Source organism: Sphaeramia orbicularis, chromosome 16 (genome assembly GCF_902148855.1).
Source record: "Sphaeramia orbicularis chromosome 16, fSphaOr1.1, whole genome shotgun sequence".
Taxonomy (NCBI): domain Eukaryota; kingdom Metazoa; phylum Chordata; class Actinopteri; order Kurtiformes; family Apogonidae; genus Sphaeramia; species Sphaeramia orbicularis.
In genome coordinates, this window is record NC_043972.1 from 5,698,325 (window position 1) to 5,724,165 (window position 25,841).

Genomic DNA, 25,841 nt, shown 5'->3' on the forward strand with positions numbered 1-25,841 from the left:
CACTGATTTGCAGTAAATATTCATTATTATTGTAGCCTGATGGAAATTAGTTGATGGGTGTGTGTTAAAATGTTAAAAATGATAAATAGCATAAATACAATAAGTTCATTATTGGAATACATAAGGTTAAAAATTAAAACCATTTCAGTGTGGTTGTATTAAAAAAGGTCATGTCTTTGTGAAAAGGTATGGAATTTGTTGTGAGTTCATGCACTGTATTGGTTTTGTTCTTTGAGCTCAGTGATGTTAATGCACAGTTCATTTTGTGCACCAGTAAAACATATGCCTGTGTCTTGAATTTGAAAAAAATCATATTGTATTTTTTAATAAAGAAGGGTTCGGTGAATGTGCATATGAAACTGGTGGGGTTCAGTACCGCCAACAAGGTTAAGAACCACTGCTCTAAAGGTTATGGACAGATTTAGATGAAAATTTCAGGAAATTTTGATACTGGCACAAGGAACAAATGATTAAATTTTGGTGACTGATCTGCCTTGGCGGAGGTCTGTGCTGTCTTTTCTAGAAAAGCACTTGTAGAGCGCAGACCTCTACCAAGGCAGATCGGTGCCCCCCCCCCCCCCCCCCCCCCCCAACCCCGATCACCACCAAAATTCAATTATTTGTTCCTTGTGCCAGTATCAACATGTCCTGAAATTTTCATCCAAATCCGGGAACTGATCTGCCTTGGCGGAGGTCTGCGCTCTCCAAGTGCTTCTAGTTTCAAATGTGACTTCAGTCTGAACGGCCAAGTCGCATTTATCCGACCTTTACATCATTGAAATGCGACCAACATCACAATTCTGCGTCCCAGGAGGAGGAGCGGCGGGAAAAATATATTTACTTCCATAAACACAGTGCATACCTGAGTGGTCACGTGTTGTGTCACTTCATACTCAAAACTTAAAGAAGTTGTATTTAATGTGTAATATGAACGAGCGCACACACAAAAAATGGATTTCACCCAAAAATCCGAATTGTGCATTAAGGCCTGCTGTATGTACATAGTCTAATGCCACGTTTCCACTATGCGGTAGCAGCTCAGTTCGACTCGACTCGGCCTTTTTGTGTTTCCATTACGTACAAGAACCTGGAATCTGGTAACTGGTACTAGTTTTTGGTATCTGCTCGGCCGAGGTTCCAAAAAGGGGGAAGAGACACTAAAATGTCACATGTAAACATTTGGCATTTGGCCCCTGGGACGCATGTTTGAGACCCCTGATGTATATAGTCTGTATAGTTCTTATTACTATTATATTATTATCATTTTATATTGGGGGGTTTTGCACTATCTTTATGCATGCACACCTTTTATTCCACTTTATTCTGTTTCCCCGTTGTAGGATCAGTAAATCTAATCTAATTTAATCTAATCTAATATCACAAATGCATGGGGGGAGCAAAAATTTTTTCCACCACTGTATTTTTGACGAGTACTTTCACAAAGGATGTGACTATTTCACATCAAAAGAGTGATGTTTAAAATATTTGCAACCAAATGGATTTTTCCGCCCTTTCACAGCAAAAAATAAAGACATCAGCCAAGTCTTTGTGTCAAACTGACGTCACATGACAACAGTAAGGATGGACCTGTTGATTTGTAGACACACTTAGTTTAGTATGAAGGGCAAAAATTATACAGACAGTGAAGTGGAAGACAACATGTGGAGAGGAATCGATAAAAACCAGACTACAGAGTGGAGTTTCTGTAGCATGAACGTCATGAATCAAACTGTCTGGATGAAGACCCAGAAGACCAGAGGACTAACTGGAGACACACAGGTTACATATGATCTCCAGTCCATCAATATTTCTTTTAACCCTTTCATGCATGAATTGTGAGAACCTTAGTCGAGATTTTTTTCTTCAGTGTTTTTATTCCTCCTTAGGTATGAAAAGAAACAATGCGATCGAGTTTTCTTTTTTCTATGGAGTTACAAAAATATCCATGCATTTAATTTTTGAACTAAAGAAACATGTATTTAAAACCCAATATCAGAGAGTGATATGAAAACAATGAAATAAAAAAAAAATTAATGCTGCTAATCTGATGTCTTCTCACATTTTAACATATTCTAATGCTAGTAATTACTCACTTCACGGAGATAATATGCAAAAAAAAACCTTCTTGTCTAACAAATAACAATTGATTTGCACTCAAATGTCACTGCAGATCAGGTTTATCAAGAACAGCAAAGTTACAGTAATGGTATGAATTACAGTGTATGGGATGATGCAGAAGTGTCCACTGTGTCGGCTGATATGGAACTAAAACAAGAAAACCCATTAATATACAAGAGAACAGCTGGAGAAGAACTGTCCACTGGAGTGACCAATGCATGAAAGGGTTAAACAGCCTGACGCAAATATTTTCAGATCATGTATTTAGCAAATGTCGCAACTGTCGCAAACTTGCGCATGTGGTGTGAGTAGTTTCCGTGCAGAATATTCACCCGCAAATACAGGGTGACCCAAAAAAACGGGAATTTTTGAAGTGCGTATTGGCAGACATGAGCAAGTGGCAGCACTGCGAGACAGTGACCTTGAGCAAGTAAACACACCCCCATTTTAGTAACCATCGGCGGCTGTGCAAGAATTGTTCGGTAACCGTGTGATCTCAAGATTCGGTAACGTTCCCTGGCCCCCTAGATCGCCAAATTTGTCCGTTTGTGATTTTTTCTTGTGGGGCTATCTCAAGAGTAAAGTGTACACGACTCGACCAAGAACTCTGGATGAGTTAAAACGGAGAATTCAGGATGAAATTCACAGTATCCCAGCTGAGATGTTGCAGCGGTCAATGAGGAATCTCAACAGCAGATTTCAAGAATGTATTCGTACAGGAGGACGCCATCTACAGGAAGGAATTTTTAAAAAATGAAAATTCCATCATTGTTTCTTAAATGGCATGTTTTAAGGTTTCAATTACTATGAATAAAATATTTTTCTTCCATCACTCTTGGTTTTATTGGATTGTTAAAAAGTTCCCGTTTTTTTGTGTCACCCTGTATTTCCACTTTACACAAATTGCTACAACTAAACCTGCACTGTGCGACTGTGTGAAACGCAATTTGTAATGGTTATTTCAAGAAGTGACATGCCCTCTCTGAAAGCTGCTAGGTGGAAAAAAAAAAAAAAAAGGTGTATTTTTACAGATTACAGCTCTACTTGTAAAAGCACCGTCTTCATTTTTACATAATGACGTGGCTCGTGCAGATGTTGCTATGGAAAAATACAGCTGATGACTGACGATAGAAATAAAAGGCAGTTAAGATTTACCCAACTGTTTGTATTAACTAATGAATCAGAAGCAATAAGCAGCTAAATACAGAACTGAGGATGCGGCATTAAGACAGATCATGAAACGCTGAAAGGTGAGTCATAATCAAATCAAATCATGAGGCCAGTGAATATTCACACCCCTGTTTAGTGTCAATTACCTGCAGTTAAATAAATCAGAGCTCCCTGTTACTGTGAAAGTGCTTTCAACATTCACACTACAACCATCTATCTACATCGGAACATAAACATAACAAGAACAAACTTTTTTTTTCCACTGTATTTGCACTGAATAGACAATCATTTTCACTGCATTACAATTAGATTAATACAATATTTTAATGCTTGTATTTTAACCTTTATTATACTTTGCATGTGAATATTTTATATTTCTGATCTTAACTGGACCAACTGTTAAAAAAACCAAAAAAAAAAAAAACATTTCAAACAGGAATTCTATTATTATTAGTATTCTGATTCTGAACTAAACACAAATCTTTCTGCAGTGCATTAGAGATGTGCAAATACACTGGCTTTCTGATTCGATTATGATGTCTGTGTCGAAAACTAAAGCTTTACCATTTTACATTACATTTACATTTGACCATTTTCAACTTAAACGAGTGATATTTTGCTTTTGTAAATGAAATTGTGCATTTTAAACATTTCCCTGTGGTCTACATAAACTGTAAATGCTCTGCTTGGGTCTGAATTCTTCATTAATTCAAATCCACAGGTCCATCTTCAACCTTATTTCTGAGTAATGACACCAGAAAGGTTGTTTTGAGCATCTGAAGGATTTAAATTCAAATTTTTTGAACTATTAGGGTCCAAATACACAAACAAATGAACCAAAGATTAATAAAAATGGGTTTAGCAAAATATGACCCCTTTAACCCTTTCATGTATAGTGGTCACTCCAGTGGACAGTTCTTCTCCAGCTGTTCTCTTGTATATTCATAGGTTTGTTGTTTTAGTTCCATATCAGCCAACACAGTGGACACTTCTGCATCACTTCATACCATTACTGTAACTTTCCTGTCCTTGATAAACCTGATCTACAGTAACATATTTGAGTGTAAATCAATTGCTAATTGTTATTAGACTGTAATTAACAGTTGTTTTTTGTTTTTTTTAGTAAAAAGTTGTGGGTTTTTTTGTTATATATTATCTGAGTGAGCAACAACCAGTATTATTGTATGTTAAAATGTGAGGAAACATCAGATTGGCAGCATTAAAAATGATTTTTTTTTTTTTCATTTGTTTTCACACAGTATGACAGTAAATTCATGTTTCTTTGCGTCAAAAATACATTTTTTAATCTGTACTGTACTGTACAGATTACTGTAACTTTCCTGTCCTTGATAAACCTGATCTACAGTAACATATTTGAGTGTAAATCAATTGCTAATTGTTACTAGACTGTAATTAACAGTTTTTTGGGGTTTTTTTTTTTTGTTTTTTTTTAGCAAAAAGTTGTGTTTTTTTTTTGTTGTATATTATCTGAGTGAGTAATAACTAGTATTATTGTATGTTAAAATGTGAGAAAACATCAGATTGGCCGCATTAAAAATGTTTTTATTTCATAGTTTTCACACAGTATGACAGTAAATTCATGTTTCATCACGTCAAAAATACATTTTTTAATCTGTTCTGTCGTTTGTACATATAGCCTGTGCTGCCACTCATTCTGTTTGGGTGCTGCCTCTTGGCCAGGTTGTTATTGTAAATGAGAATCAGTTCTCAAGTAACTTACCTGGTTAAATAAAGGTTAAATATAAAAAAAAATTTAAATGCATGGTGACCAGCTGAGTGGACATTTTTGTAACGCCATGAAAAATAGGTTCATAAAAAAATTCAATCACATTGTTTTTATCATGCCTAAAGAAGAATAAAGCCACTCAGGAAAAAAAAAAAAAAATCTTGATTAAAATTCTTATAATTCATGCATTAAAGGGTTAAAGAAGCACAAAAAACAAAAATTTTACGATTACAACAGCTTTAAAAAAATTATAAACTGGCTATAACACTCATAACACTGGTCAACAACAAATTTATTGTTTAAGTTTTTTGAGCTGATTTAGGATCATTTTGATGTGCTGAATCCAAAAATCACATTAATTTTGCTCAATCAGGTCAACTTTCTGAACTATGCTACATATTGGCTTTTTAACATTTTTGCTTACATTTATGGGCATTTTCACATCATATGATACAAAATTCTTTCATATTTCTTGCAATAAACGACTTCTGAAGATTTTACTTTTGCCAATTTATGATTAATGTTTTTTTTAATATTACAGGTGAATGAAATGGCTTGGACTAGAAGATCTTGCAAAAATAAGCCTGATGTATTCTGCTACATCTGCGGTGAATACACCATTGTACCTAACAGGAATCCTGTTAGAAAATGATGTTTTTTCTCTTAAACCCTATTTTGGGTGAGAACTACATAAAAAATCAACTGATAAAGTCACAAAAATGTAATCAATTTTGTGAGAAGATCAAATTTTTCAAAATCAAATTAGCAAAAAAACCTGACCTGATTGAGAAAAACAGATGTCATTTTTGGATTTAGCGGTGCAAAATGGTCCTAATTCAGCTGAAAAAACCTAGACAACTTGCAAAAAAACATTTTTTTGTAACCCAGTGTAATTAAGTGAATGTGGGCCAATGTGGGTGGGGGTTGTACTACTTTTCTTCCTTTTTTTTAAATGTAATTTTTTTTTTTTTTTTGGGGGGGGGGGCGTATGGAAAACTGGAAAATTGAACATATGCTTGTACATGTGCTGAGAGGATATATGTACTGAAAATGTGTCCTAATAAAAAGATTATTTAAAAAATATACATATATAAACTGATACGTCTTCAATTTTTTTTGCATGTTTTCCATAGTGTCACCATAGAACATAAATCATTTCACTCCAAATGCTTCTAAATCTGCACCTTTAACTTACACCTTTTCCTGATTATATCATTACACAGGTTGATATTACGATTACGCAGCCTTACTTTTAATTGAGAATATTCCACATCACCGCTGCCATCGAGCTCCTCGTCTCTGCCAGTGTTCAGCCTCCTTTTCGCCAGTGAATACAAAGTTATTTTCAGAAGTAAATTTTTTTTTAGTTTCCAATGAGATTCATAGGCTGCAGTGCTGCATGATGCTACACACAGAAGAGCATGTTAATCTTTAATTTGAGGAAAAAAGCGTGGAGGTTTCAAGTGGAGGTTTTCAGGGTAATGGCATCAATGTGAACTCCGTGTGTGTGCGTCTTTCTCCCATTCAGGGACTTCACTGAATTATTAAATGGCTACTTAGGCTTTGTGGTTAAATGAAGCTATGCAAACAAGGACGAACTGTATTAAAAGCACTCTAGCAGTAAGTGAATGCACCGTCTGACAAAACTGTTTAAGCATCTTGTGTGAAACTGGCTTAAAGAGTAGAACAATATCAAACTGCTATCTTCAGCACTTTTTCACCGTTTCTACTGCTTCTTAACTACTTAATCAACGGCTTGATGCTGCAGTTTCGGAATCATGTGGGGGAGCGGTGCAGCCATTAGCCAAATGCCGGGAAGTTTCTCATTTCTGCAGCTTGAGGGTCCGGCCAAGAGGTTTCCCAGAGAAGCAAAAGGTAGGATAAATAAGCAGAGTGGGGGTGGAAATGATTGTTTAGTCTCCAGTGCAAAGGCAGAGCAGCAACGAACATGTCTCCCCCTTATGAATAATGCAGCCGCCGTGTGCAAAATATCACCAAATGTTCAACATCCTTTCAAAGTGACAGTGCTGATCATCACAGCTGTTAATAAGCCGTTTTTACATCATCAAATAACTGAATAAACCTAATGGAAAGACGGAAGCTTGAACACAAATCAGTGAGATTAGTGATTCGATAATTATGTTTTACTGACTCTCACAACTGTAGTTTGGTGGATTAACAGAACGTCAGCCACAAAAACAAAGATAGTGTCAATGCGTTTAACACTGAGAAGTTATGTTAGCGATCAGAAACACACTGTGACCAACTTAAACATGCATAAAGTAACAATTCAGTCAATAATGTGCTCAAAAAAACAGATTTTTCTGCAAAATACTGAGTCTGAAAGTCTCATTTTAGCATCGTCATCTTGTTATGTCTCCTCTGACTGAAGATCTTCATATTGTTGGGGTTTTTTACTCAGATAACTGGCAACCCAATAAAAACAACTTGAATTTTAGGTCTTGACCCAAATTTGCCTGAAGGATAAAAACAAAAAAAAAAAGAAACAATAGCGACAGAGTTAAAAAAAAAAAAATCACACTGCTGCAATAATCAACCAACAGTTCAGACCTTTAGATCAGAAGTGTCCAGTCCTGGTGCTTGAGAGTTATTATTCTGCATGTTCTAGATGATTAAAAATACTAGAAATGCAGCAAATTTACAATGCTGGAGCAATGAAATTTTGTTATTTTACATTGTCAGTAGTCGCTTTTCCATTGGACATATGTGCAAAACTTTACCGATATTTACTAAATATCAAAAAAACAGAAGTGCATAATGTCGGTTTTTCCATTAAATCACAAATGTGATGATTTGTTAATATATTATAGTGAGATGATACGAGAAGTCATTCCATAAACATGGTGATGAATATAAATATCGTGTTGATTTACAGATATATCCATTATTATTATATATTATATATTACCCCTCTATCTCATACTAAATTAAAAAATTATTGGGTTTCCTGGTGTGTCCACACATACCATGACGTTTCTTTTAAAACTCTTCTTTTTCGCTTGTTGTAATGTTCATCTACATCCTTTTTTTTTTTTTAATTCATGACTAGTTGCGGAAAAAGGTCTTTCCGTTGCAGTTTCGCGTTATATACCAATTATACTATGCCCGAAAAACCACTTCTTGCCAATGCAAAAACTTTTAGTCAAAAAAGCAGAGTTTTGATGAAATTGTCATTTTTCCATTAGGTAGGCTAAATTTTTATGCAAAAGTTATATTCGTGCAATTTGAGGGTCAATGGAAAAGCGACTAGTGAAATGCTTCAGCTGTATTTCTGTGTAGAAGTTAAACTAAAGTCAACCTCAGCAATGTCTGAGATCAAGAAGGATAGTAATTTATTACTTTCTTTACAGAGGGATCATACAGATTGTGTCATTATGAGTAAGTATGACTTTCCAGAGTTCAACATTGCACTAATGTATGGGTTTGAAGTATTAATGTCACCACAACAGATTGTTTAGTTTACTGTGTTTATTTCAGTCTGTTTATAATGATACTTGAGCATCAGTCTGCACGAACATGTTCAGGTTTATTTTGCATTAACTTGTAGAGTTTGTGTACCATGTTCTGCTGCTGAAGAAGAAATATGAAAATGTAAACTCTGCCAGGCAGTGAATCTGATTTACACAGATGGTTTAGACGTATGATTGCATGACAACTTTATTGAGTCATAAAATTCTGTTAAGACAAAACAGTGCAGCTGTATACAAGCAAAAAATATTGACAGTATTCATAAACATATTCTCAAAATCTGCAATATTGGTCCAAAATAATGCAAAAATGCAGAGTTTTTAGATATAGGCTATACAACAACACAAAGCCATCAGACACATCCTCAGCCTCCAGAGAAAACTAGAAGATTCAGATCATGGATTCTGGCTAGATCATGCATCCATACAAAAAAGCATCATATAGAATTTCAAAATGTTTTCATATATTTTATGTCAAAATTCTATATGTACTGATTGCAAAATTCTTAGCAAATACTGATACCTATGTCATTTTCTTTTTCCTTATTCTGTATTTGTTATTTGTCCATCCCTTAACCTTGAAATGTATTTTCTAAATATAAAAATACTTTATATGTTACAGTCTGTCGGCCCTTCATCCCATTGTCTTTGAGTGAACATAGAGTCAAACATCCCTGGTCTAAATCTTAAAAAGTAAATGATAACTCATAATCATAATCAGTTTAATGGAGTGAAACCTCTCCCTTTGGCCACAGATATTACAGCCGACCCGGTCCAAACCCAACCCTCAGACGATCCACACCAGGTTAGCTTTTATTGTTACGTGAATACAATGAGAATATTTGTTAAAGTATGTTATTCTTCGGAAAATCAACCACCACCTGCCTTTAAAATGTAACTGCTGTGTTTATACAGGGCACAGGTGTCAAACTCATTTTAGTTCAGGGGCCACATTCAGCCTAATTTGATTTCAAGTGGATCAGACCAGTAAAATAATAACACAATAGCCTATAAATAATGCCAAATCCAAAGTTTTCTCTTTATTTTAGTGCCAAAAAAAAAATTATTAAAAATGATTACATTTACCTGAACCTGAAATTTCTTCAGAAAAATTAGTGTGATATTAACAATATTATACCTCAATTTAATACACGTGCAACTTACAGACCACAGTGAATCTACAAATGTATAAAACATTTAGTAACAGACATAATATTGTTAAAATTTTGGAGATTGGAACTAAAATTAGTTTGACACCCTTGACTGTTAATACCTTCAGTGTAATTTTTGCACTTTGCAAATTCAAAAGTCATCCAGTGGGCTAGATTGGACCCTTTGGCGGCCTGGTTTTGGCCTGAAGGCCGTCTGCATGACTTCCCTGATATTGGGTGTCCATTACTGCTGTAGAGGGTAAGAACGCATCCCAGACATGTCTAAAAAATTTTCAAATGGACTCTTAAGCTGCACAACTATGCTCAAATCTACCAAACAATTTACACAAACCGTAAAATCTTCAATGGAGATAAACAGGATTCCTGCAGGTCTGCCAACCTGAACCAAAACATAAGTGAAAGGCGCTGTTGTGTGCAGTGAATGACTGAGATTAGCTTTGACACAGGATGTGCACCTCGGCGCTGTGTTCCTGCAGGGGAGCTTAGACGACTATACCGTGTTTTGGCAAATAAGTTCTTTGATCAACTTATCATGGTGTGCCAACTGGGGTTAAAAATAAAACCACGGCTTTTCTCAGAGGGTTTCACGCAGCACTTTGATCTTCCATTTGACTAACACAACATTTGTGCCTTTATTCAGTCAGAACTGTGTGAGACGATTGGGTCTGGCCAAGAAGATGTGTTAAAAACACTGAAACTGGAAAAGAGATGTTTAAAACATTTTTAAGGATTCTTTCTTTGGCTGGAACGCGAAAATTTTGCTTGTAATGGTTTTCAAAGGATATGCCGCATCCCCGACGCAGATTATTATTTTAATGGGGAGCCAAATTACTTAAAAGAATTTGCTGCTTTTCCAAAAGCTTCTCAAGTTGTTTTTAAGCAGATTAGAGTCGGAAAACAGAGCATGAAGCAGAAATATAATGAACTCTTCTTGATTAATTATACAACAGTGTGAGAAATCTATTTTGAATGATTACATAAACAGAAGAGTTACAAGGAGAAAAGTTCAGCAAACTACGAAAGACATGTTTTGTGCATCGTCTGAACACGACAACACTTAAAAACTCACACATACACCAAACTCACACACACACCAATCACAGCTCACAAATACAGAACTGTGTAAAAGTCATGTTATGTTTGTTGGTTCAGTGAAGTTCTAATGATCACACATATGCATTTTTCAGTCTCTGTATTAACATCCAATCTGGATATATGTGAAGTACAAGGCAGAGCCAAACAGTTCTTATACAAATGTTGAAAACAAAGACTGTGTCAAAGACAGCACCAGGAATTCTACAAAGAAGAAATCTACCCACGGAAACAGAGATGGCAAAAGTGTTTAGACTCTAATGGAGCTTTTGTAGAAAAATAATCTTTTTATTGCATTTGTCTGAGAACTTTTTGACTCTCCATCGCACATACAGCAGGAAAAACCTTATTCAGTGTGACCTCCCTTTGCATTTAACATGTCTTTAACCCTTTTGTTCAGACAATATGAGATTTAATGCATTCATTTTCTGATGTTTTATACCAGGTTTGATTCAACACGTCAGATGTTTCTAATTCTTTGTGCTTCTACTTGCCATGGGGGGGGGGGGGGTCACACAGAGGTCAGTGACTTAAACCTTCATAACTGTGGGTCATGCGCATGTTTTTGTCAGTGCACAAAATTATCCCAATATTGGAATGACATCAGCGAAGAATTTGGAAAAATATTGAGATATGAACTACCAGGGACATATTCTGTGCTATATTTGGGTCATTTACAGGAAAAGACATACCAAGTAAGGATAAATATTTGATTAAAATCCTCTTGGTAGCGTCTAAAAAAGCCATCCCAGGAAAATGGTGTAAAGATGAACCCCCTACCCTAAATAATTGGAGAGACACTGTGGAAGAAATTCACATCATGGAGAGACTTATTTATCTCATAAGACTACGGCAAGTAACATGTGAAGATCGATGGAAAAAGTGGACAATATACAGGACAACTAAATGTTTGTGTTGTGAAATCTCAAAAATGAAACAATAAAATATAAGTCACAGGTGTCAAACATGCAGCCCGGGGTCCAAACCGGGCCCGCCAAAGGTTCCAATCTGGCCCACGGGATGAATTTGCAAAGTGTAGAAGATATTAACAGTCAAGGGCGTTGAACTCGAAAATACCAGCATAATAACCTAGAAATTATGACTCCAAATGTTCTTCTTGGTTTAATGTGAAAAATAATGGCAACACCAATTTTTTTCTTTTTGATTTAATGCAAAGAACTTTAAATTGTAATATCCTTTAACCCTTTCATGCATAGCGGTCACTACAGTGGACAGTTATTCTACAGCTGTTCTTATATATTTATATATTTTGTTGTTTCAGTTCCATATCAGCTAACACAGTGGATGCTTATGCACCATCCCATACACTGAAATTCATACCAGTAATGTAAGTTTGCTGTGCAAGATAAACCTGATCTGCACTAACATGTTTGAGTGTAAATCAATTGCTTGTTATTGTTATTAAACTGTAATTAAAAGGTTTTTATTGTTATTATTATTATTATTATGTTGCATATTATCTCTATGAAGTGAGTAATAACTAGAATAACAGTATGTTAAAATGTGACAAAACAGCAGATTAGCAGCATTAAAAATGTTTTTATATCATAGTTTTCACACAATATATCAGTAAATACATGTTTCTTTGCTTCAAAAATTAAATGCATGGTGTCAAGATGGGTGGACATTTTTGGAACTCCATGAAAAAAAGGTTCATAAAAAAAATTTTCAACTGCATTGCTTTTTTTTCATGTCTAAAGAAGAATAAAAACACTCAGGAAAAAAAAATCTTGATTAAGGTTGTAATAATTCATGCATGAAAGGGTTAATAATAAAATGTCAATAACCTCAACAAATATGAACAACCTGAAATGTCTAAAGAAAAAATAAGTGTAATTTTAACAATATTCTGCCTGTTTTGTGTCTAGGTTGATCTGATCTGTAATGCACGTGTATTAATCATAAGTTGAGGCACAATATTGATCAGATTTTTCTTATCAATATTTCTTCTTATTTTCCTTCAGAAATTTCAGTTTTTTCAGGTTATTCACATCTTTTTTTTTTTTTTTTTTTTGGATAGTTTGTAAAATGTAAACGTTTTCATAATTTTGAGTTATTTTTTGCATATAAAAAATTTGGAGTTGTCATTATTTTATCATTATTATGTTATTATTTCACTGGTCCGGCCCACTGGAGATCAAATTGAGCTGAATGTGGCCCCTGAAAGAAAATGAGTTTGACACCCGTGATATAAGTTAAAAACAAAACCTTCATAACACATTTAGCTCAGTTTTTTGTGTGTCTTTTAAGTTGGTGCACTGTAAGCCCGAAAGTCGTATTTACTAAAATGCTTTAATTACAATGTCCTGAAATGATTTAAGTTTTATGACATTACTATAAAATGTTCAGTATATTCTACTAATTTGCAGACATAGTTGAAAGTATGAAAAAGTTTAAGCTGAATGGATTTAAATCACTAAGTTTTAGTCATGACCACACCTTTTTATCTCTACATTGCATTGTGGGTATTGGGCATGTTGTTGAAAATGTGTTATTTTTATGTGCAGGGGTTCAGCGGGGTTTTGGTTTTAGTGTTAATTTTGAATTAATTTGTATATGGCAATGTTTATTGCCCTTTTGTGTTTGTTTTTGTATTTTTGTAGAGCTGCACCATGAGTGAGAGCCATGGGCCAAACAATAGCTTTCCTGTTCATCACCTAGTACTGATTTACAATAAAAATCACAACACCTTGTCAGAGTAAAAGCATTGCCCATGCTGCCAGTTGACAATGAATTAATTTAAATCTCTGCAACAATATATTAAGTTGAATAAGTATACAAAGCACTTTATATTACAAAAGATTTAATTTAAATCGCCTTGGAATTGAGTAAAGTGAACTGTTGATATCCAGTCTAATGATTATACAAAGCAATTGACATTGCAACAAATTTTACGTTAAATTAACTTGGCATTTAGTGTGGTATACTTAAAATTGCAATTCCACTCAAATCAAGCATTTAAGTTTAATACACTCAAGTTTTCATTACTCATTACTTAAATTTTTTAAGGCAACGAGTTACCTGAGATTTTTTAAGTTAACTCAACTATCCGGTCTTACAGTGTACACATATTTCCTTCATATTTGTGTTGCACATGGACTAAAGAGAATGAGAAATAAATATGTATGTTCGTTTCAATTCTGCCAAAACAACAAAGCTGAAGGTGGATTTAGACTTTCGCACTTTACTGTATATGAAGACAAAGTGCACACAGTATATCTGTACATGCAAAGATCCAGAAGCTGTACGCAGACGACGACACACACTCTGGTGCAGGCTGGCACTTGTCTTTGCCCGTCTCGCGCCTTCTCTCCACCAACACAATACTGTCACATTTTGGCGTGTCACATGGGCTCGGAGACAGACAAGGCTGCATTATCAACAACTGGCTGGAGCTCAGGTCCTGCATGTGTGTGTGTGTGTGTGTGTGTGTGTGTGTGTGCGTGCTGGAGCCGGAGTTCAGGGAAACAGAGAGTTCAGGTTAAGGCTGAGCCGTCAGCGGCAGACAAGCCCCGTCAAGTCTCCTCCTCTGTCTAACACACACTCAGCCTCTCGCCTCGGGAGGTGAGAAGCCGCTAATTGGCAAAGGCCGCAACACACACACACACACACACACACATGGACCGACGGTCAGTTACAGTCTCACACACTGGTTAGAACAAAGAGACGGACAGAAATACAAACAGACAGATGGACACAGGCGTCTGGCTCTGTGAAGCGGTCGTACACTAAGCAGAACACATTTCTGCAGCTAATAATACACACTGCCTGCTGCTGACGATCTGCTTAACTTCCCCACTTACTCATTATTTCATGACTTTATGTGTTTTATTCACTTTTGTATTAATAGACTCTACCTTTGCAGTTTAGAGCTGACCTTTAAAAAAAAAAAAAAAAAAGAAAGAAAGAAAGAAATCAGCAAAGCTCGTCCTCCGTGTGTTCTTTGGTTTAAATAAAGGTTGAATTATACAAGAGGCTGCAGTGCCTCGGCTGCCAATGAAATCTGGATTCAATCTTTACAAGATTCATACAAGTAAAGCAGCAGAACAGACTCATTTTAACATGTATTCACACAGTTTATATTTATCAACTAGTAACAGATAGGACAACTTATTTAGAGGATGATAATAGAGTACTCAACATCCTAAACCTGGGAGGTCAGTACATACAAACACACACTGTTGTTAAAATACATCATATGGACAGAGCAGTGGTTTCCAGTTGGAGACTAGTATTAGTTCATGTTGCTGGTGCTGGGATAATAATTGTTTTTCTATATTGTCACCTTTTGTTTAGTATTGTATTGTGATGCATTTATCTTCTTATGTGAGGTTTCCATTTTATGCTGTGATATCACTGTAACCTGCATAACCAGATGAAAATGGATATTACTGGTACGATATGTGTGCACTCTGCCAGTTAAATAAATTATAAAATGATAATTTGGAATATGGAAGTGCCCATTTATCAGTATCGGCCGATATTTACTGATATCAGATGTCTTATTATCAATGACAGCGTCAGATATTTGTCTTGTATAAAAAAATGTTCATAAATTTCTCTTTGAATCCATGTTAATTCACAATTAATGTGACTAAAGACGGAAATACTTAAAAATTCAACTATTTTTATGTTCATACTGAAGATTTTATTGTTCAGAGTTGTTTATCTGTATGTCAACCCTGTGAAAAAGTTTTGATGGGAGATCAATATCAACAAAAGAAACAGAAGCCCACATCGGTATCAACTTTAAAAGGTCCTTTTCAATATTAGTATGAGTATCAGCCAAGAATCAGTTCATCCTTAATAATTTGACATAAAAAATGTACAATGCAATTCTGAAATAGGCTACTGTTTTCTATTTTATATGGGCATCTTCGAAATTTTGTCGCAAGGTGCATTGTGGGAAACGGAGGCTTGCGCAGCCACCTGGCAGCAGCAGCTGCTACAGACAGGACAGGAGCTCCCTTCCCTCTATGCAAATTCCTCCAGCCGTTTCAGCCCTTTCCATGTCATGTTTGTTTCATCCATATATCATATGGTTGTGCTGCTGCTGCCGCAGCCAGGCAGCTGCACGAACCCCCATTTCCCACAATGCACGTCGTGACAAAATTCCGAAGATGCCCGAGTTACCTCCCGGCTCTGTTTGTAAACACATGGTTTTGTTTATGGTGGATGGCACTTCAAAATTGTTCACCATAATGCAAGAGATTCAGGTGAGTAATCGCAGACAGACTTACAGCGTCATGATACTGAGGATATGACTGAGATTTGACAGATTTGATGAAAAATTGGTCTCCTGCACCTTTAAATAGCCATAATCAATATCCTTAAAATGAATCATTCTGGAGCATCATTTTAATTTTAAAGGGGTCATATTTTGCTAAACCCACTGTTATTAGTCTTTAGTTCATTTATTTGTGTATTTGGACCCTAATAGTTCATAAAGTTTGAATTTGAACCCTCCAGGTGCTGTAAAGCTATGTTTATATTCATTTTGGCCAAAATCAAGTGGATTTCTACAACCCGTTTCAATTCCTGCTTAAGTTCTTACGTTTTATAACTAGTTACATCATGACATTTGCACATATAAGGTCAAGACTTCCAACAAACATTTCTCCGAGGACGACATAACTGTTTATCAGCAGCAGCGGTTGTAGTAAAAACTGAAAATATGTCCAAACTTTGAGCCGATTACCTAAAATGTTCAGTTGTTGGTTGTATTAACGAACACAAGTGGCTGAACGGGAAACAGCATGGTCAACATCCTGGAGGGGGTGGGGCGTCAAGTGGCTCATGTGCATTTAAAGGGCCAGCGCTCCAAACCACCTTTCTGGTGTCATTACTCAGAAATAGGGTTGAAGATGGACCTTTGGAGCTGAATTAATGAAGAATTCAGACCCAAGCAGAGCATTTACAGTTCATGTAGAGCACAGGGAAATGTTTTAAAATGCATAATTCCATTAAAAAAAATCCAAATATCACTCCCGTAAGCCTCAGTGTTTTGATATTTTCAACTCTCTTTCCTCTAGTCAAACATCCAGTACAATACAAGAGGAGCCTACGTTCAGTATTAACTATTTATAAAGTTTAAAGTCTATTAAATTCATAGAGTGGAAGATATCGTCTTAGTAGATAAATTATATGGGTGTTTTTAAATAATTGCCATTTGCAGTTCGTGACAGAGCCTTCTTTTGTGCCGTGTTACTTTATCATGTACTTTCCTTATAAAGACCTTCAAGTGGTTGAAACTTGATTTTCCTCCAAGAGTTTTCATTATTTAAAGATGGACTCCGACTGCTGTTTTTAATGCTGTTTAAAAATTCATCTAAAATATCACAGGTTACAGGAAATGCCATGTTGTTGCTTCTTTTATGCAACCCAAATAGAGTCTGCACAGCCTTGACAGGGATGTTTTTGGTCGTTCTGTCCTGATTTTTCCTACCATCATTTAACTTTTGGCCTCCCTTTAGCTGCTACACCATCTTTATTTATTCTGTTCTCACTGGTTTGAAGTTGCTGGAGCTCCTTTTACAACCTGCAGCATTACATACATCATGCACAAACCAAACATTAAAGGAATGGAATAAAATCTGATTAGTGAAATCAAAGTTGCAGTCAAATATGACGAGGGGACATGGGATCTAGAAACTCAGGGAAATGTAAAAATCATTCTACACAGTGTATTCTGGAGGAGATGATAGGAGTAAATTTCTGTTGAGTATTCTATAGGAGTGATTAGGCCCTTGGAGAAAATGGTGGTGGGTGAAAATGCTTCTGAACTGAAGTCCAGGCAGGCGTATCATTTATCCTGGTAAAGAAGTTCAGTAGGATGGTGCAAAGAGGATGTAGGTGAAACTATGGATTTGTATTGCATGGTTTACAGCTAAAAGGTTAAAAAAAAATTTAAGTTAAGTCAAGTTCCTGAAAAATGTTGCCTCAGTGTCTGGAAGGGTCTACCGCTATGTTCACACAGCAGGTCTTAATGCACAATTTGGATTTTTTGGTGAAATCTGATTTTTTTTTTTTTGTGAGCTCGTTCATATTACACATTAAATGCGACTTCTATCAGTTTTTGTATGAACTGAATGTGACCCTGAAGTGACCCACATGCGCAAAAGAGGTCCTGACATAATACGTGACCCTGCAGGCATGCACCGTAATTAAATAAGTAAATATGGAGGCGTCTTGGCACATTGTTGTTTTTCTCCTATTCCTGGGATGTAGAATTGTGAAATTTCTAGCATTTCAATGACGTAAAGGTCGGATAAATGTGACCTGGCCGTTAGACCGAAGTCGCATCTCAAAATATTAGATACATATCAGATTTATGATCACATACAAAAGTGTCCTGGGTTGGATTTGTTCTGTTCAAACTGTCTTTAAAAGATCAGATACAGGTCACATATGGACAAAAATATCCAATTTGAGCCACGTTTGCCTGCAATCTGAATGTAGCATTTCTATTTTCACATATGAAAAAATAACCTTAAATTATCATTAGTGTTTAGAATAAAGAGCTGTGAACTTCTGCCATAGATGCCATGTATTGGATTTTAGAGATATGAACTGAATTTATTTCCAGTGATGGACTGGGGCAGGGGTGTCAAACTCATTTTAGTTCAGGGGCCAGATTCAGCTAAATTTGATCTGAAATGGGCCGGACCAGTAAAATAATAACATAATAATAAATTAAAAATAATGTCAACTCCAAACTTTTCTCTATGTGTAAGAGCAAAAAAAAGTTAATTTACATTATGAAAAGGTTTACATCTACAAACTTTCCTTTCAAAAGATGTGAATAACATGAACAAACTGAAAAAATAAGTGTAATTTTAACAATATTTTGCCTCAGTTTATCATTTGCACATGTACATTATAACTTACAGATCACAGTGGATCTACAAATACACAAAACATTTAATAACAGGCAGAATATTGTTAAAATTGTACTTACTTCTCTTAAGACATTTCAGGTTATTCACTTTTTTTTTTTTTTTTTTTGCAAAATTCTACTTTGTTTTAGTGCAAATACATGAAAATATTTACATTTACAAAGAGAAACATTTGGAGTTGTCATTATTTTTGTGTTATTATGATAGTATTTTACTGGTCTGACCTACTTGAGACTGAATTGGTCTGAAAGTGGAACCTGAACTAAAAGGACTGTTAATATCTTAGTGTAATTTTTGCATTTCACAAATTCATCCCTAGGGCCGGACTGGACCCTTTGGCGGGCCGGATTTGGCCCCCGGGCCGCATGTTTGACACCTGTGGACAGAGGGATTGTTGTGACCACTAGAGGGAGTAATGAGTCACTCTGCAAGTTTCCCATAGTGAGAAAAACTAACACCACAGGACCTTTGACCAAAGCATCAGAAAGTGACCAGATGGGATGGAAACCACTAAGAAATAACTTTCAGAGACAAAGAAAAGAAGTGATAAAAATACAAGCTGTTATTTTCTCCACTGGAATGAAAAGAATGGAGTTTGATGCAGAAATGTCAACATTTCTTCTACATGGGGGAGTTTGATTCTGAGGCTTATAAAGGTATAAAGTTATTATGGGATGTTCTTATCTTTGCTAAGCTGTTGTTTGTTGATTCACAGTTCAGACTAAACTCTGTCAGTTCTGACCTTGTTTGTTCGATTCCCACCAGATCTTTAGTTCAGTTACTGACAATACAAACAGTACAGAAAACAGAGGTGATGGGTGGTTTTACTGCGGCTGTTTTCTGTCTAAAAACAACTAAACTAACACAGCTGTAATGTAAACTATCATCTGATGCAGCACGTAAAGATGATACAATACCAACTTTATTTCTAAAGCACTTCAAAAACTTTGCAGCTGGCCAAAGTGCCATACATGAATCAGAAAAACAAGAGAATAAATAAGTAAAAGTGAAAACACAAGATGCAAAGCAGGATAAGAACAACAGAATACAACTAAAACATAAAAACAAAGACAAATTCAGATCCGGTAAAAACACAGGAAATCTAAAAAAACATCTCACTCATTGATTAAAAGCCACAGTGTTATTTTGAGCAACTGTCAAAATAAGAGTTTGGAATTCACGTTTCATCTTGCCTTCAGACTGAACCCTTCAAACCAAAGACTGATGAAATATACGACACCATAACTATGACTGGACTGAGGATGTACATGTTTACTAATCTTTTACTTTAGCTCCAAAATTAAGAGCTATCAAATTACCTGAGCTGTAAATTCTCCTGTTTTTCATGCAGGCTGTAGTGTCTGTCCAAACACAACCAGGAATAATGTGCAGAAAAAGGTCAGCATATACATGATTGGCATTTAAAGCAAACACCAGTATTATCCTTTAATACTTCAATTCCTCTGAGTATATAAGAGTGTGACAATATTTACCTTTGAGCGAACCCAAAACAAAAAAAAGATTTACTAAAACACCTTGTCGGATCATCACTACAGCAGCCGCACAAGTAGAAAGCTGGAAATACACCTGCATTACCCAGGTCTTACACAGCATGCAGCTCTCAAACTGCAGCTGCAGATTTAGAGATGCACCACACCACTGTTTCATTTCTGTGCCTGAATCTACAGAGCTGTGGAAATATCCAAGTCCAACATTAAGTTCGTCTGTTTATTAAAGTTCTAATGACCACACGTATGATTTGTCTCGGTATTTCGATCCAATCTGAATATATGTGAAGTATGTAAATCAGGAAAAACACAAGTTTCAGTGAAAAAAACAGCTTCTATAAACCAAAGAGGTCGTATTTAGTGTGACCTCGCTTTGCACTTAACATGTCTTCAACCCTTTTGTTCAGACAATATGAGATTTATTGCATTAATTTTCTGATATTTTACACCATAATTGATTTAACACATCAGATGTCTCTAATTGTTTGTGCTACTTCTTGTCATGGGGTCAAAGGTCACACTAAATAGTGACTTTAACCTTTACAACACATTTAGTCCACTTTTTTGTGTGTCTTTTAAGGCTGTGCACTACGGCTGGGTGCTAAAACGATATATATCGCGATTTAACTTTTCTTCGACAGAAATATGACACATGCTCGATACAATTTCAATAGAACTCATTTGTCCATGTTTTGACAAATGTGAGAACAGCCAATCATAATTATGTAACTTGACAAAAAATAGTGATTTGATTTATATGGTGATACATATCGATATCTTCTGATATGAAAAAAATCATCGTGATATGATTTTTTTTCCATATCACCCAGCCCTACTGTGCATATAGTATTTCCTGTATTTTCTCGTTATATCTGAAGGAAAGAGAATAAAAAATAAATGCATATTCTCATTTCAAACTCTGCAAAAACAACAAAGCTAAAGGTGTAATAAGACTTTTGCACGGTACTGTAAATATACTGTAAAAATCATGTACTTTTTTGCAGATGTGTACTTACATTCATAGTACAAAGTCTACAATGGAGTTCAAGTTGTACTCCTTATAAGCTCAACTTTACACACATTCATGTTAAAATATCTCTAAAGACATGTTGAGATTATGGTCCAACACAAGCTCCACTTCATTCCACCAAGACTAATATGTTTTAAAGTGGAAAGAAAATGCAATCTCCCACCATGAAAGCATTTACCAAAGTTTCAGAAATAATCTCCAAACATTATAGCATCCCTGAAATACCCATCACATGACCAGGGGGGCTGATAACACCACCAGAGCCGGGAATAGTCACAAATTGCTCAAATAACAGTTTTCCTGCTGTGAACATAATCACTTATATCATGATAAAATGCAGAAAATAACTGTGCAACAGCTGCTGACAGAGACAACAAGGACAGAATCACCTGTAATTCAGTATCCATGTTGGATTAACAGCTGGTAGTCGAAGCTGATGGGAGGATACAGAGTTAAGAACAGGAAGTGAGGATGCGGACACCTGTGTCATCATGTCTATAGCTCCCGTTTTTGTCCATCTATTGCAGAGATACAAACTAAAGTTGGGTCAGCGGTAGCATAACGAGTCTCAAATTTAACCTATAAAGACCCAAACAGCCACTGGCAACAAAACCATCTACTGATCCAAAATGTTTAATACCTGTTGATCCACTAATTCTATCAATACATGTAAATAAGTGGTGTTAAATGCAGTTTGTCATCTTTTCATGGTCATCAGATATGACCTATTTGGACGTTCAGAGGCTCCGTAGTGAATGTGGAAACACTGTCATCTTCTACAACATTGATTCACCAGTAAAACCCATGGAGTTGGATCAATGACAGTAGATGGAGACACTTGGTTTATGTTCAGTTAATAATATCTTTGCTGAAAAGAGTCACTTTTTCTTCAGTTTTCCTTGTTTTTGATGCCAGAAACCAAGTTTAATCTAAGATTTTATGAACATTTTCATAATCAACAAATTAAATACTGGAAAATACTTGATTTTGACTGAAAACATGTAAAATACAGAGGATAATATTACAATAAATGGTGATACATTTTTTAAGAAAGGTTAAATAGACAGAAAAAATCATTTGGGAACTGACACAAAAGTCGCTCTGGGTCTTTATGGGTTAAGGAACCTAAAATGCAGATGTGTGAACTATAAATGTAAATGCACAAAAAATATTAATGTATTAGTGTCAACAAAGTCTTAATTCTTGGTGATAAGCACATACAGTGACTGATGGATCTTTGTAGAAATGTTTAATTACTACTTGTTTGGGCTTTAACATCAGGTTATGGAAACTGGATCAATATGCATCCAGGATCGAATCAGTTCCAGCACTAGTTGCACTTCATATTCACAGCCAGAGAGTTAAAAATAAATAAATAAATAAATAAATAAATAAATCTTTACAGTGTGAATGCAAACAGAGTCAGAGGGGAGGCTGATGACATGTAGAGCCAGCCAGCCGAGGACAAAACACACCCTTATACATGAACAGTCTCAAGCAGAGCCATAAAAAGAACAGAGGACTCCTGCCCAGCTCACACAGAGAACAGAGCCCAGCAATCACATTAATGTAAACCCAATAAGTGGGTGGAATAGAGCTGACAGACAACAGCGCTCGGCTGCTGTACAGTATACATATTGATCAGTGTTTTGATAGGACTGTGACAGTCTCACTATGGGTTAGGGATCTAATAACTGCATCACAACCATACAGCCCTGTCTGAACTCAGCTTTCCAGATGACAAGTGGGAAAATGAAGAGGAGAAGCAAACGATGTCAACAATAATGCACTGCAGTTCCTTTAATTTACCCTATAAATATATACACTGTAATATATACAATGTTCAACCAATAAAAGTCAAGATTAGAGCCACATTTGTCACTGCATCTCAAAGTAGTAGTAGAATATGGATCAGGCTCACAGCTCATCAAGTCTACTTAAGTTTTCAAGGTGAACTTTATTGCTGCATTCACAGAAGATGATTCTAATCCAAAATTAATCACTGACACACTTGACTATGAGGTACAATTAGAGTTGTGGAAGGCGGAATCTGTCTGCAGCATCTTTCTGCAAAGTCTACTGGAAGAACAAGGTGTGGCATCGAGACAGGGTGAGAATATTGTGAAAAGGAGCTTGAAAAAGCTGTACTTGGGCTATTCTACTGTCTATTTTTGGTTCTTTTTCTCTTTACCATGCACTTGTATTTGCACATTTAAGTTTCAGAAAGTAGAAGAAAAACAAAACCGGCCAGAAGGTGATAAAGTTAAGCAGTGAATTCAATGACTGTCCCTCTTAATATACATGCAAATGGAGGGATGCTGGCAATCATCATGTTTTAACTCCAGGACACAAACTGAATTGTTTTCTTAAACCAGGGAGAGGGAGGGAAATGTGTTGTGTGGGTGGGATTCCAGAAATAAGTGAGCATGGAGATCTGGAGGATGTTTCAGGGTCCCAGTGTGGTCCTCACCCCACCCCAAAGACAGTCCAACTCATCCCAGAGGAGGCTTCATGGTGACACACAGTAACTTCAGGTCATACATGCATGTCTTGTGTCCTTTGCATGAAAAGTTGTGCAGACCCTGGCCTCACATATGAATGACAGAGGACATCTCCTCTAGCTTCAGTGCTAGCATGTTCATCAAGTCCTACCAGGCTGACAGCTAAACCCCAGCCTCCACACACACACACATCCTGCTCCCTCCTCTGCCCGGTGTCATACATGATCCGGGGGGGGGGTCAGGGTCAGTGGGGGAGGCGGCGGCACACCTGACACAGACCCCGTGACACCGGCGCCGTGGCCCCGCTGGATGGATGGGAGCCAGGGCTAGCTTTGCTAACTTAGCCGCGTTAGCTTAGCCGTGCCGTCTGGCGCAGCTCGGAAAGCGGCTCCAACTCCGAAGAGCAACTTCCAGCGTCTGGCCCAAAGTCTGCGCCCGCACCGGACAGCCAGCCTAGCGCTTAGCCTCGGCAGCTAGCACATCCAGAACATTCCTCCAGCCGCCTACGACCACAGCAAAATGCACTAAAACACACCACCGGACAGCAAAAACTAACATGATGTCGCAGGCGTCCTACCTGTGAATGCGGTCGCTAACGCGCTAAGTCGCCGTGTCTGCCTGTGTAAAGTCTGTGATGTTGTTGCTAGACGTCAAGTCCAACTGCACTACAGTGGTTCCAGTCTGAGGCAAAATAAAGCCCAGCTGCCCTGAGCCACTGTGCGGAGCAGGGCGGCGCAGCGGCGGGCCTTTGGCGACACCTGCAGGAGGACAGGAGTACTGCAGGAGGACAGGAGTACTGCAGGAGGACAGCATCAGACTGGGGTTCACACAGCAGACACACACACAACAGACACACAACAGATACACAACAGACACACACACAGCAGACACACACACAACAGACACACACACAGCAGACACACAACAGATACACAACAGACACACAACAGACACACAAACAGCAGAGATACACAACAGACACACAAACAGCAGACACACAACAGATACACACACAACAGACACACAACAGATACACAACAGATACACAACAGACTCACAAACAGGACAGACACACAGCAGACACACAACAGACACACAAACAGCAGACACACAGCAGACACACAACAGACATACAACAGATACACACACAACAGACACACAACAGACACACAACAGACACACAACAGATACACACACAACAGACACACAACAGACACACAACAGACTCACAAACAGGACAGACACACAAACAGACACACAACAGATACACAACAGACTCACAAACAGGACAGACACACAAACAGACACACAACAGATACACAAACAGACACACAAACAGGACAGACACATAGCAGACACACAACAGACACACAGACAGCCGACACACAAACAGCACAGATACACAAACAGGACAGACACACAAACAGCACAGATACACAAACAGGACAGACACACAACAGACACACAAACAGCAGACACACAACAGACACACAAACAGCACAGATACAAAAACAGGACAGACACACAAACAGGACAGACACACAACAGACACACAAACAGCAGACACACAACAGACACACAAACAGCACAGATACAAAAACAGGACAGACACACAAACAGCACAGATACACAAACAGGACAGACACACAACAGACACACAAACAGCAGACACACAACAGACACACAAACAGCAGACACACAACAGACACACAAACAGCATAGATACACAAACAGGACAGACACACAAACAGCACAGATACACAAAGAGGACAGACACACAACAGACACACAAACAGCACAGACACACAACAGACACACAAACAGGACAGATACACAACAGACACACAAACAGGACAGACACACAACAGACATACAAACAGGACAGATACACAAACAGGACAGACACACAACAGACACACAAACAGCACAGACACACAACAGACACACAAACAGGACAGATACACAACAGACACACAAACAGGACAGACACACAACAGACATACAAACAGGACAGATACACAAACAGGACAGACACACAACAGACACAAACAGCACAGATACACAACAGACACACAACAGACATACAAACAGGACAGATG

At 37.0% G+C, this 25,841-nt stretch overlaps 1 protein-coding gene across 3 annotated transcripts in view; it reads right to left on the minus strand.

Moving 5' to 3' along the window:
* Window positions 1-24,476, minus strand: part of ldlrad4b (low density lipoprotein receptor class A domain containing 4b) — a 647,819-nt gene extending 623,343 nt beyond the window's left edge. For all 3 annotated transcript variants that reach the window (XM_030159286.1, XM_030159284.1, XM_030159285.1), the window contains exon 1: window positions 24,320-24,476. The gene's annotated coding sequence lies outside the window, so the exon portion shown is untranslated. The remainder of the gene's footprint in view (window positions 1-24,319) is intronic.
* Between the last annotated feature and the right edge of the window lie 1,365 nt (window positions 24,477-25,841).